General features: G+C 39.7%; 1 long non-coding RNA gene across 1 annotated transcript in view; it reads right to left on the reverse strand.

Annotated features, from left to right (window-relative positions):
• LOC120226562 overlaps nt 1-12,469 on the reverse strand; it is a 143,467-nt gene that overhangs the window by 74,370 nt on the left and 56,628 nt on the right. The window contains exon 2 of the long non-coding RNA XR_005527052.1: nt 626-685. This is a non-coding gene — a long non-coding RNA (uncharacterized LOC120226562). The remainder of the gene's footprint in view (nt 1-625; nt 686-12,469) is intronic.

Here is a 12,469-nt window from a genome sequence, read left to right on the forward strand (position 1 = left end):
AGCAAGTATTAAAATGAAATGTCTGTCTTTAGACCTTCCTGAGAATCTAAAATAGTAATTATATGCATTAGTGATACTTTCTGACAATGAAGCTCTTAATTTTTTAAATCCAAAGTGGCCTTTTCTACAATTTCTTAGCAAAAATTGGAAAGAAGTTGCAATTAAACTATTGAGACCACGTTATCATCATCCATCTTCTTTCAATCCAAAACAGTGGGTGATATAAGAGGGAAAGTTCTAAAGTTCTTTAATTGGAACTAATGCTTATCGACCTCTAGCAACTTTGGCAAAGCTCAAAATAGCAGATAATAGGATGATTAATGCTTTAATCCCCTAACAAAAGGGTGTTGAGCCTGTTACTATTGCTCATTCCCTTCTCATTTTATTTAATTTTGTTTTCCTTGATTCAGAACAGTTGCTTTTAATGGAAGAATCATGTCTATCCCAAGAAAGTGTTTGCTACTTGCAGCAAGAGGAAATAAAATTCAGGAATAAGACTGAAAAAACAGGGATTCTGTTAGAATCTGAGAGGTGTTTTCCTTATTTTCATGGTGCAATGGTATTTACTGTGTATTAAATGCTCCTGTTATCTAGTAAAAAATATTTAGAATATATGACTCCTTACCTTTGAGGACTTTCTCTGCTCCTGCAGGACTTATCAGCATGAAGTGCATTTAATACATGCCTAAAATGTGCAGATAGAGAAAAGAATAAGATGTCCTTCTTCCACAAAGCTTGTAACTCCCCATTGACATATAGGACCACTTAATACACACCTATGAGAGATTAGGAAATACACAATCCAAACTAGTCCTAGCATGTGGGGTAGATTACTCATATGACAAGAATTCAGGACATCCAGGTGGCTTAATCAGTTAAACGTTTGACTACTGATTTCAGCTCAGGTCATGATCTCACAATTACTGAGATCAAGTCCCACTTGAGCTCTATGCTGATAGCATGAATTCTGCTTAAAATTTTCTCCCTCTTTCTCTGCTCCTCCTCTGTGCATGCTCTCCAAATACATAAATAAATAAGCAAATAAGAAAATAAATAAATAAACTTAAAAAAAAAAGAACTTAAAGAATGAAAAATTCAGGAGGTTCTTGAATGGCCTAAGAAAGGCTTCCCAGAAAATGTTGAATAGGATCCTCTTGAAAGACAGCTTGAGACTGGATGAGTGGCAAGTTTGGATGCTAGTTCCTTGTAAGATCCATCTCCTAACTCTCTTTTGGTGTGGCTTGGTTTCTACTTGCGTGATTGTAAATTTTTTAGATAAATGAGGCCTCAAATAAGGAAAGCAAATACTGGAGAACACCTTGTGAAGCTCAGAGTCTTAACCCTATTTCTCTTCTTGCCTGATGTAGAATGTGAGAAATTGGCTTGGGTCAAAAATAAAAGTTTTGTTAGATGGTCAGTCAGTCAAGGGAAATGCTAAAGAAATGTATTTGTGACCAATTGATGGGGACAAGTGCCATATCTTAAGATTCAGGTCTTTACAAACATCTTCATAAGTCTCTATACCCAGCTCTCCAACACCATTATGAAGGCAAGCAACAGCTAGCCGTAATATTCCAGCCAGCTGTATGGCCTTATTTATATGACACGCACAACACCAAGCTAACATTTACTAGTATAGGTGATAAGACTTTTCAATAGGTTCTCAGCAGTTACAATCTACAGAGCAGTTGAAAATTCTGAACTGAATACACCATTAAAAAGTTTTAAATATTCATCACCTTCTTGTATCATCACAGAAAATAATTTGAGTATGCTCTGAGGTTTTCTTTGTTATGAAATATTTAAATGTTGTCCTCAAGATTTTGGATTCTCTGGCTTAATCCGACATTTTACAAGAAAACAAGTTAATTTCTGCCTTGGAATAAACAGCACTCTTTCTGGTCTATTTTCAATCCATTTGGTCCCTTAGATTTATGTCTTCCCTTCCCAGTTTCTGTCTCTGCTTCCCAACCTGAACCTTGTAATAATCAGTTTTTTTCCAAGCCACTTGATTCTCTCAGAATGCCTCTAAAATTTCCCATAGATAGATAGATGGATGGATGGGTGGATGGATAGATACACAGATACAGAGATAGATGCTATAGGTAGATAGATATATAGACATACAGATATATAGATGATATGGAGATGGAGATTAGACATAGAGGTAGAGTTAGAGATAGAGATGAATATATATGTTTCTATTTATGCATGTCTTTGCTCCTCAGAAACTGCTTATGACATATTGATTGAAGAGTGAAAAAAAAGAAATATCAAGCTCAGAAAAAAAACTTTCCAAACTGGGTCTCCTCAAGGCTGAATTTTTTCATTTTGCTAAAACGAATATTTTACTATTTCTCCCTAGAATCCAAGATTCTTCTCTCATTTCCATTATGGTGGGTTATAATTCTTGTGCATTTTCTAACTCTCCATTGACAAATATTGCCCTGGGCTTCTCCATAGACTGACTTGGAATTACCAATATGGGAAGATCAAAGTCATATTCTGGAGTGCTAAGGAAGCAAGGGAAGACAGTGTCAATGTTCACTGAATGACAAAGGTTACTTCTACATCATTAAAAATCTAATAAATAAAAACTAAAAAGGAATACCAAAAGCTTGTTAATGCAATTAGACCCTTAAACAACTCCCATAATAGTGAATAGTTTGAAAGTATTTTAACTTGTTATTCCTCTTCAGCTCTTCACAACAACTTTGAGGCAAAAATAAGACTCACAGTAGAATGTCCCCAAGTTGTATGTTTTCCTCTTCAGCCAGATCTGGAGTGGTCAGGATCTTTACCCCCCTGCTGCCACCACCATACCCTTCTACTTGATGCCAGAGCCAAGGCCACAGATGGCCACAGAAAAGTTGCTGAAGGAATGCAAATGTCTTTAATTACACGGACAGCCTATGGTGCTATCAGTGGCCAGCTGGGCTCAGAGCCCCAGTTTCAAGGCCAAGTTAAGCAAAACTGTGCAAGCATATGGAGATGTGACATTACTGCTCCTCTCTCTCTAAGCCTGAGATGGGTATGGGTATGGGGTGCCCATGTGATATGTCAAATCATGGCACAGATAGTGCAATAAAATTATCTTTTGATTTGCTCTTTTTTATATCTCATTGGTAAAGAAATGTTGTGAGGGAGGCATTTGGGATTTGTAAAGATAAGCACACTAGAATTAGGAGCTTAGAGTGCACACATACTCAGGAGAGGTCCCAGTGTGGAGCAGGGTGAGAGAAACTCAGTGACTTGCCCAAGGTCACACAAGCATCAGAAAACAATAATAAATAATAATATACAATAACAATTAATAAAAACCTCTCTTCTCCTAGGATTCATTTCTCAACATTTAGAAGCCCTCTGAGGTTGACAAAGCATTTCATCAAGAGCAGAGTAACATGATTTAATTTCTATAATTAATAATATGCCACAGCACTTTGAAATTATAAGATTTCATCACCATTGAACTACTTTTTACTAAGAACATCTCCAAAAGGTGATAGCTTGGTAGCTTCATCCTCACTCTTCAGATAAGGCCAACTAACACACTTAGACTTATAAATTAATGAATAAGAAAGTACTAGCAAGAAGATCAATCTGAAGGAAAATATAAAATTAATACAGAATAAAGAGAGGTCTATATGAATTAGAATGCATTTCAAAAGTGTTCCTGATTTTAAAAGTTCCCTGTCTTTGTGGAGGTGTCATTACTTAAGTCGAAGCCAAAGGCCTTGATGATCTCTGAGGGGGAGGAGAAGTAATATATAAATCACAGAGCAGTGTTCTCCAACACAAAATCCTCTTTAATTATAGAGAAGGTGAAACATTCTGTCTTTCTCTATTTTTTTCATTTGAATAAAAATTAAATCCCACTGAATTGTTCTCTTTCTCCATTATGTTTATATTCATGTGTCACTTCAATGACTGGAAGCACACTAATGCTTTTCTCCCAATCTGATCCTGGATGGGTGACTAGTTTGCTTTTGAAAGAAGAAAGTTCAAAATATAAATAATATATTCTTGTTGATTACAGCTTTTAAGCAGGTAACACCTAACATGAAAACATTGCTTTCAGAGTCACTCAAATAATGCTTTTTACATAACAGGCACCAGAATATTATCAAGTCTTTTATTATGTGAATGTTCTGGTTAAAAAACAGAAGAATGTCAATGGTGGTAAGTGACACAATTAACCTATTGAAAAATCTTCCACTAGAAGTGGTAAAATAGCCACTGCTCAGTCAGTAAAATGAGAGTATATAAAACACAGTAAACAAGCAGAGGAGGGGGGAAAAAGTTCTACTCTGTCAGGAATGGATGCAATGACCTTAAAAGTTCTCTTTTCCTTTTATGAGGTTTCAGGATTCTGTCTCCTTTCCTTGTACCTTGAAAAAAAAATGACCTTTTTGTTGTCAGTCGTTCTGTAATGTAATTGCTAGTCATTAAAGTCATTTGGCTCACAACTAAGACAAGGCAATCAGCCTTATGGTTTTGTGCAGTTTAGGAACGGGACTTACAGGCCTATCCCAGGATGGGAGGCAGAGGCCTTCCAGAAATCATTTATGAGTGGAGCCTTATATAATCTCAACCCTTTTCTAAGTGTCATTATAAAAGGTCAGCAGCACAAATGCCCCTTAGGTGCTGAGGAGAAGAAAAGAATAAGCAGCTATCTCTACTTCACTCCCTCTACTATAAACCAACCTATACCCCCGCAAAAGGGACATTCCATCACCATCAGTTTGGACAAATTAAGCCTGCTCAAAAGTCACTGTGACTTCTATTGCCTGCATCATGATATGCAAGGCTTGGATATAAATATCCACCATGACTTAATCCTACTCTTATAACTATTTTTCTTATGTATTTACTCTTCTGTATATTTACCGCTCCTTGCTTCTTAAGCTTTTCCATGTCTTGGCCCAATGTGTTCCACCTGCCTAAGATGGTCTCTTCCTGTCTGCTACACTTTTTTCATGACCCAGCTCAAGTAATAACCCTACAAAGTCACCCCAATGATCCCATTTCCTAGTCACCTCACTTCTAAATATTTTTGTCCTTGCTATTCATTGGCCATTCAGTATATGCTGCCCTGTTATATACCATGGTGATCACTTTAGTATAACTTTATTGGGGGCAAGGACTATGTGTTAGGCAATATATCTCCTGTATTCACCATGGAACCCAGAACATGGGAATAATAACACTATATTTGTAGAGCACTTTGAAACACACAAAGCAGGAGCTCTCAAGATTGCCAAACTCCAACAATAGCATCACTGCACTCCACTGTCCCAGCCTCACCATGAGAGTCTTCTAAGCCATTGCTCCCCTGTTCTCACCTTTAACTCTTTATCTGCATTTTATACATGGAGACACTGAGACTCAGAAAGTTGATTATCCCATATTTATGGGTATGTGAGAACCTGAAGGCCAGTCCTGATCTTCTAACTCCAAATCCAATGATCTTTCTACTTTACCACACAACCTCCATAATAAGCATTCAAAACATTTTTTGTGGATTTGGATCTTGGCTATAAAGACTAAGTTACTCCAATAACTTGGTAGAGGAGCAAAGGCATGTGTGTTTGTGTGTGTGTGTGTGTGTGTGTTGCATCAAATACTGAGTGCAATGGATTAAAAAAAGTAGTAGTAAAGATAGTAAATAAACAAATGAACAAATAATAGTTATGATACCCAGGAGCTTCCAGGTTCTAAGCCTGCCACTAACTAGCTATATGTTCTTGATCAAGTCATCTTTCTTTTTTTTTTAAGCCTATTTATTTTGAAAGAGAGAGAGAGAAAGAGAAGACTGAGCACACAAGTGGGGGAAGAACAGTTGGGGGGAGAGAGAGAGAGAGAGAGAGATTGAATCCCAAGCAGGCTCCACACAATAAGCCCAGGGCCTGATGTGGGGCTCAAACCCACAAACTGTGAGATCATGACCCAAGCCAAGATCAAGAGTCAGACGCTTAAATAACTGAGCCAACTAGGTGCCCCAGTTAAGTCTTCTTTCTACGCCTGAGTCCATTTATGTGTAGTGTGTACACTTGAACAAGATAATTTTCAAAGTGTCTTCTGGCCCTAACATTCTGTGATTCCGTGTTCAGCTCCAGAAGGAGGTTCTGCCAGAACCTCAACCACACCACTTTCTAAGCCAGCATTAAGGAACCTACTAGCTCTTCATCCATGTACCACACTCCTATTGTTCATGATACCATGTAAGAAGTCCATGTCAAAGCCTATCCGGGTGCTCAATTCATACGCAAGTACCCCTTTGACCTCTGCTCCAATTTGTACTTGGTTCCCCAACCCAGAGCAAAGATGGTATGACTCCAAGCCCCTTGTCCTTGGTCCCTCAATCCAAAACAAGAGAGTCCATAGGCCTGTGAAAAATAGCACCACGCTTCAGACTATAATACTAGCCAAGGAAGATAAGGATAATTATTACTCACAAGCCCAGAGGATAGCAACTGAAATTGAAGTTGAGGTTCCAAAGAATCCCATTACTTCTTTTAAAATTTATGTAAAGTGAGATCATTTTGTGTCTGGGATGTTTTGGATACATTTGGTACTTAAAGCAGGAGAATGGACTTAGCAGACTGCTACTATCTTCCATAAATTCTGATTCCAGAGTTTATATGTGAAAACAATATGAAATTCTGAGCTTGGAGACTAGATTCTAGTAAGAATTAACTGTGTGACAGCTAATGTAGGATAATTCACCCAGTCTTTTAAAACTCAATAATCCCATCTCTGAAATGAGGACAGTGGTGAGCCAAGGGGATTTTAAAGTTATTTATGGGGCTCTGGGTGGCTCAGTCCATTAAGCATCCGACTTCGGCTCAGGTCATGATCTCACAGTTCGTGGGTTCAAGCCCCGCATCGTGCTCTGTGCTAACAGCCAGCTCAGAGCCTGGAGCCTGTTTCAGATTCTGTGTCTCCCTTTCTCTCTCACCCTCCCCTGCTCACATTGTCTCTCTCTCTCTCTCAGAAATAAATAAATAAAACATTAAAAAAATAAAGTCATTTACATGTATAATAATCTATCATTTATATAGTATTGATAAATTTAAAATAGCCTCTCATGAAGGGGAAAAATAGTTGGAGAGAGGGAGGGAGGCAAATCATGAGAGACTCTTGAATGCTGAGAAAAAACTGAGGGCTGATGGGGGTGGGGGAGAGAGGAAGGGGGATGAGGGGCATGAAGGAGGGCACTTGTTGGGATGAGCACTGGGTGTTATATAGAAACCAACTTGACAATAAACTATTTAAGAAAAAAATTGTAATAAAAAAATAAAATAGCCTCTTCTTCAAATAAAAAAACTTTAATTCAAGCTGAGTTTTGACTTATCTTTATAGCTTTAGGATAAGGGTGTTAGACAGTATATTCAATAAGCCTGATATACAATTTTAATAACCTCACTGCTAAGTATAATGAGTGTAATTCATCCACGCCCAGCTATTTACCTGAATCTTCATGGTGATTTTAGACAACTGGGATTTCTCTGTGATTCTGTCTGAAAGAAGACAGAAGCCCAAAAAATCTTCAAGAAGCCTTCTTTCTGAGCACTGCTGTGAGGATTAATGAAGCAAAATCCCCTGCTATGAACTTCAATTCTAAGTGATGGCCACAAGAAGGGCTGGAGGAAGCCCAGTAGAAGTCAGAATAATAAACTCTCCTTTTATCTTTCTCACCAAACATTGGATAAAGAGTAATGAGCTTCTACTTGCTCTTCTTCATTTTTCCAGCTGTAAAATAGAGGTAAATTTACAGATAGAAACTATTTTCCCATAGGCATGGACAGAATAATTCCAACTCCATCTTTAACATCATTCCCAAATTGGCTGCAGGAGTTTTCTAGTGCTCTATACAAATTCAAATAAACTCAGCAGCTTGAAACAGCATACCTATCATGGTTTCTGTGTCTCAGGAGTCTGGGCACAGCTTAACTGGATCTTCTGCTTAGAATTTAAACTCTAAGTTTACTCTAAGTTTTCCAAATTCATTTACATTGTTGACAAGATTCATTTCCTTTGGGCTGTATTACTGAGGGCGCTGGCTTTTTGCAAGCTATTGGCTGGAGGTCACTCTCAGGTCCTGGAGGCTGCCTGCCATTTCTAGAGGCCACCTGCAATACAGGCCTCTGACATGGCCACTGACTTCATTGGGCCCACAAGGTGAATCTCCATCTCCAATCTACTAAGACTGAAGTCAAATAATGTAACATAACCACAAGAATGCCATCCTATCGTTTTGTCTACATAAATAACCTAATAATGAGAGGGACATCCCATCATTTTTGCCATATTCTATTATTTAGAAGCAAGTCAAAAGTCCTGCTGGCAATGAAGGGAAAAGTGTTACACAACTATATAATCCCACCAGGAGGGGAGATTCACCGGAGGTCATGTTAGGGTAAGTCTGCCATACTGGCCCCTAACAGAAATATCAACCATCAGGCCTCTTAACCAAAACTCTCCACTCTTACTAGTGAATTTCTCACTCACCACCCCATAACCTCTTCCCAATCACTATTGTTTCCCCGGTTGTTTTCACAACCCTGAGGCTTGAAGCCAGGCTACACTCACCATAGACACTGTCCATTCATTTTGCAAGTTTTATTTATCTCCTAACATGCACAGACCCTATAATAGTGTGATGGCCAGAATAATAACACACACACACACACACACACATGCACACGCACACGTACACGCACACACACAAACACACGGATGTCCAGATCCTAATTTCTAGAACCTATGGATATGTTTGGTTAAATGGCAAAGGGGAATTTAGGTAGCAGATGGAATTTAGGCTGTGAATCAGCTTATCTGCAGATGAAAGATGTCATACTGATACAATGTAACAAAGATTCCAACAGCCATCACTGGCTTTGAAGATAGAAAAATACACAAGCCAAAGAATGTGGGCAACCTCTAGAAGACAGAAAAGATTTCAACGTGAATTCTTCCCCAGAGATTCCAAAAAGGAACTCAGCCTTGCCAACCCCTTTATTTTAGTCTAGTTAGCCCTATATCAGACTTCTAACCTCCAGAACTATGAGATAATCAATTTGTGCTTTTTACAGCCATTAAGTTTGTAGTAATTTGTTATAGCAACAATGGAAAACTAACGTTAGTAGGATCTAGAGACACAAAGATAAAAGAAACATGGTCCTTGCCCTTAAGAAGTTCATAGCCAAATGGGGAAAGAGACACACAAATCATTGCACAGTAGGGATAAATCTCCTACTTGATGTCTCAGCACCAAGGTCAATTTTTCAGCACTGCCTACAACTCCCTTTCTTCTGGAAGCCATTGCCTGGCCTGCTTGTGGCTCTGGAGCAAGAACTTTGCCTCCTTCTGTAATACAGAGGTGGCAGTTTCTGCCTTATATGTTAAAAGGGGGAATGAGACAAACACGGACCAGCCACGGTGCTTCCCACAGGTCCCTATTTGTGTCTGCCATGAGCCCTGATGAGTTGGGACCCTGCAAATGATACCTGGAAGCCTGCCTGTGGGTTTGGAGGGGCCAGTTCACATGCACTTTGCTTCTCACCACACCTCCTGTCTTTATGTTTCTAATACCTCCAGGTTAGTGTGAATAACAAGCCAACCCAGCCCACCAGTCTTTCTGTCTATAGCCTGGTGCTAACCCCACTGCACCTGGGATGCTGAGAGACACAGGAAGTACAGGTGAGATGCTCTGTGTCTCTGTACTGGTGGTATAGTCAGGGCTCTATGGAACCCCAGGGTCCTAGGTGTCCTGCATCTGGAAATTTCCTGCTCTAGCCATGCTAAGGAGTTACCTCCCCTTCCCCAAGATCCTGCAAGACCCAGCCCAAGAGCTAACCCTCAGAGAGGTGTCTACTTTATTTGAGGGCAAGACAAACAGACCACCCATGGTGTTTCCCCAAAGGTCCCTGCCTGTGGCCAGAGAGCCATGAAGGGTTCTTAGGTTGGAGCAATCAATGGGAGCCTGCCTGTAGGCTGGGAGGAGCTGGCTCAGGGGCACTTTGTCTCTCTGCATACCTCTTGCCTTCATGTTTCTGCTCTGGGTTGGTATGAATCATGGACAAAACCACCTCATGAGTCCCTCTATTGGTACCCTGGGGTTATTTGCACAACACCTAGGATGCTAAGAAAGGCAAATATTTAGGGGCGCCTGGGTGACTCAGTAGGTTAAGCATCCAACTTTGCCTCAGGTCATGATCTCACGGTTTGTAGGTTCGAGCCCTGGGTCAGGCTCTGTACTGACAACCAGCTCAGAGACTGGAGACTGTTTTAGATTCTGTGTCTCCCTCTCTCTCTCTGACCCTCCCCTGCTCACATTCTCTCTCTCTCTCTCTCTCTCTCTCTCAGAAATAAATAAAACATTAAAAAAAGGAAAAAAAGAAAGGCAGATATTTGAATGAGACACCTTGAGGCCCTGTGCCCTTGAGCAGTAAGGGTAACTGGATGAGTTGGGTTCCCCAGATGTCCCTGATCAGCCAATTTCTCAGCCTTTCCTTGGTCCATAAGGCTAAGGACTTCCTGTGACAGCTGACTTCAGGGCAACTGGGAACTGAGGTTTAGAGATGGGTGGAACCTGCAAATCCAACTGAGTCCTCCAGAAGTGTCCAGCAAGTGGCATTTTAAAGAAGTCAGTGGGGGTGGGGGGAGGGTTGTGGAGGAAATGACAAGTTTTGATGCAGTCAATTCAATACACAACTACAGAGTATTTTACTAAGTGCAAAGAACAGGAGATACAAAAAATAATAAAACTGATCCTTACCCCCAGAGATTTTAAACTCCTACAGATACACACATTCATAAATTTCATCCTATGATAAGTGCTATAACAGAACCACATACATAGTCCCTTAGGAATACAGATAAGTAGTAATTAATTATGCTGAGAAAGATGGATGGGAGGGAGTGACATAAAGTTCCAGACAAAGGGTGAGCTGTTAAATGGATCTTGAAGAGTGACTCGGAGTATGTCAAGTAGATGAAGAAAGTGATGCAGAGAGAACGACATGAAAATGCACAACAGAGTAAATAAACAATAACACATGGTGTATTTGAGAAATATGAAGTGGTCTGAGTAATTAGAACCTGGGATACAGGGAAAGGGAAGGAGCGAGGGTACATCAAAGTAAGATGGGCAAGGTTAGGAACATCTACATGTCATGCCCATAGGCAGAGCCTTCAGACACATAAGGAAGTGGACCATGAGGGGCATAATCCCACACGTGTTTTACAGTTACTCTGGTCACAGTATGGAGGCTGGACTAGAAGGGTGCGAAAGGAAGCAGAAGGCAGGCCACTGCCATGGACCAGGAGACAATCAAGAGGACTTGACTCAAGGCTTTGAGCATAGAAGCAGGAAAAAATAATTTTTTAGAGCTTTGTCTGAATTGTGAACAAAGGAATTTAATGTGGGAGGTAAGGAAAAGGAATTAGATACCTTCCAGGTTTCTGCGTAGGCAACCTTGTGGGAGAGTAATGATGTAAACCATGTTTCTCAAGTCAAGATGGAACAGACATCAGAATGGGCTGTGGTTCTTGTTAAAATGCACAGGGGCACACCCCAGACCTGGGTCTGACTGGGGCACGGCCGTACACTAAGTTAAGGAAACCAGGGAGAGGAGCAGGTTTTAAGAAATCATACTGCAATTAAATTATTTAGCGAGAAAAGAATGAGCAGTCTGAATTCCTTAGGGGAAGAAGCTACATAAATTTAAGCTGTGTTATCTCTAAAAGAAAACTCTCTGTCAAAAGCTAATCCGGCTTAGATTTGTTGGTTTTATATTAACTGAGAAATTTGTCAGAGAATGATAAGTTATTGACTAGAATCTAGCGGCTACTTCAAATCTGGAGCATCCTAATGTCAAATGTAACAAGGTTCTACAACAGAGAGACAAATATATTAGGGGAGATACACCATTATTTTAGCTGCCAAAGCGAACAAAAATTTTTAATTAATTATATACAAATTACCAAAATAATCATTGTGTTTTACTTAAGGGGAGAGATCTGGGATGAGAGACAAGCTAGAAAGTGAAATTCTTTATGGAAACTAGCTAATTTTTTTTCCTCTGAGATTATGGAGACTCTGAATAGTTCATACATATGTCTCATTAATCACCGTTTTTACACTTCTCTTTGTTTAGATGTCCATGACTGTGTGATGGCTCAAACGTTCACACTTGGCTGTGCAAATGTATGGACCTTGATTTTTTTTCCATTTGTTTTACTGCATATGCAATAAAGAGATTGTTGCTAACTGTAAAATTATAGTGTAAGGTCATAATTTTATAGATCCTGAGGACAGGTGAAGAACAGTTTGAAAATCCCAAATGACCCAGGCTCATCTGTCACATGGATGTTGTTATGAGAACACAGACCTTTAACACCAGTGCATTAAAACTCAAGGGGGCATTTTAGAAAATGCATGACTGTTAAGAGGCAGAGGAGCAGA

The sequence above is a fragment of the Hyaena hyaena genome, unplaced genomic scaffold, assembly GCF_003009895.1.
Source record: "Hyaena hyaena isolate Hyena2069 unplaced genomic scaffold, ASM300989v1 scaffold_1757, whole genome shotgun sequence".
Taxonomy (NCBI): domain Eukaryota; kingdom Metazoa; phylum Chordata; class Mammalia; order Carnivora; family Hyaenidae; genus Hyaena; species Hyaena hyaena.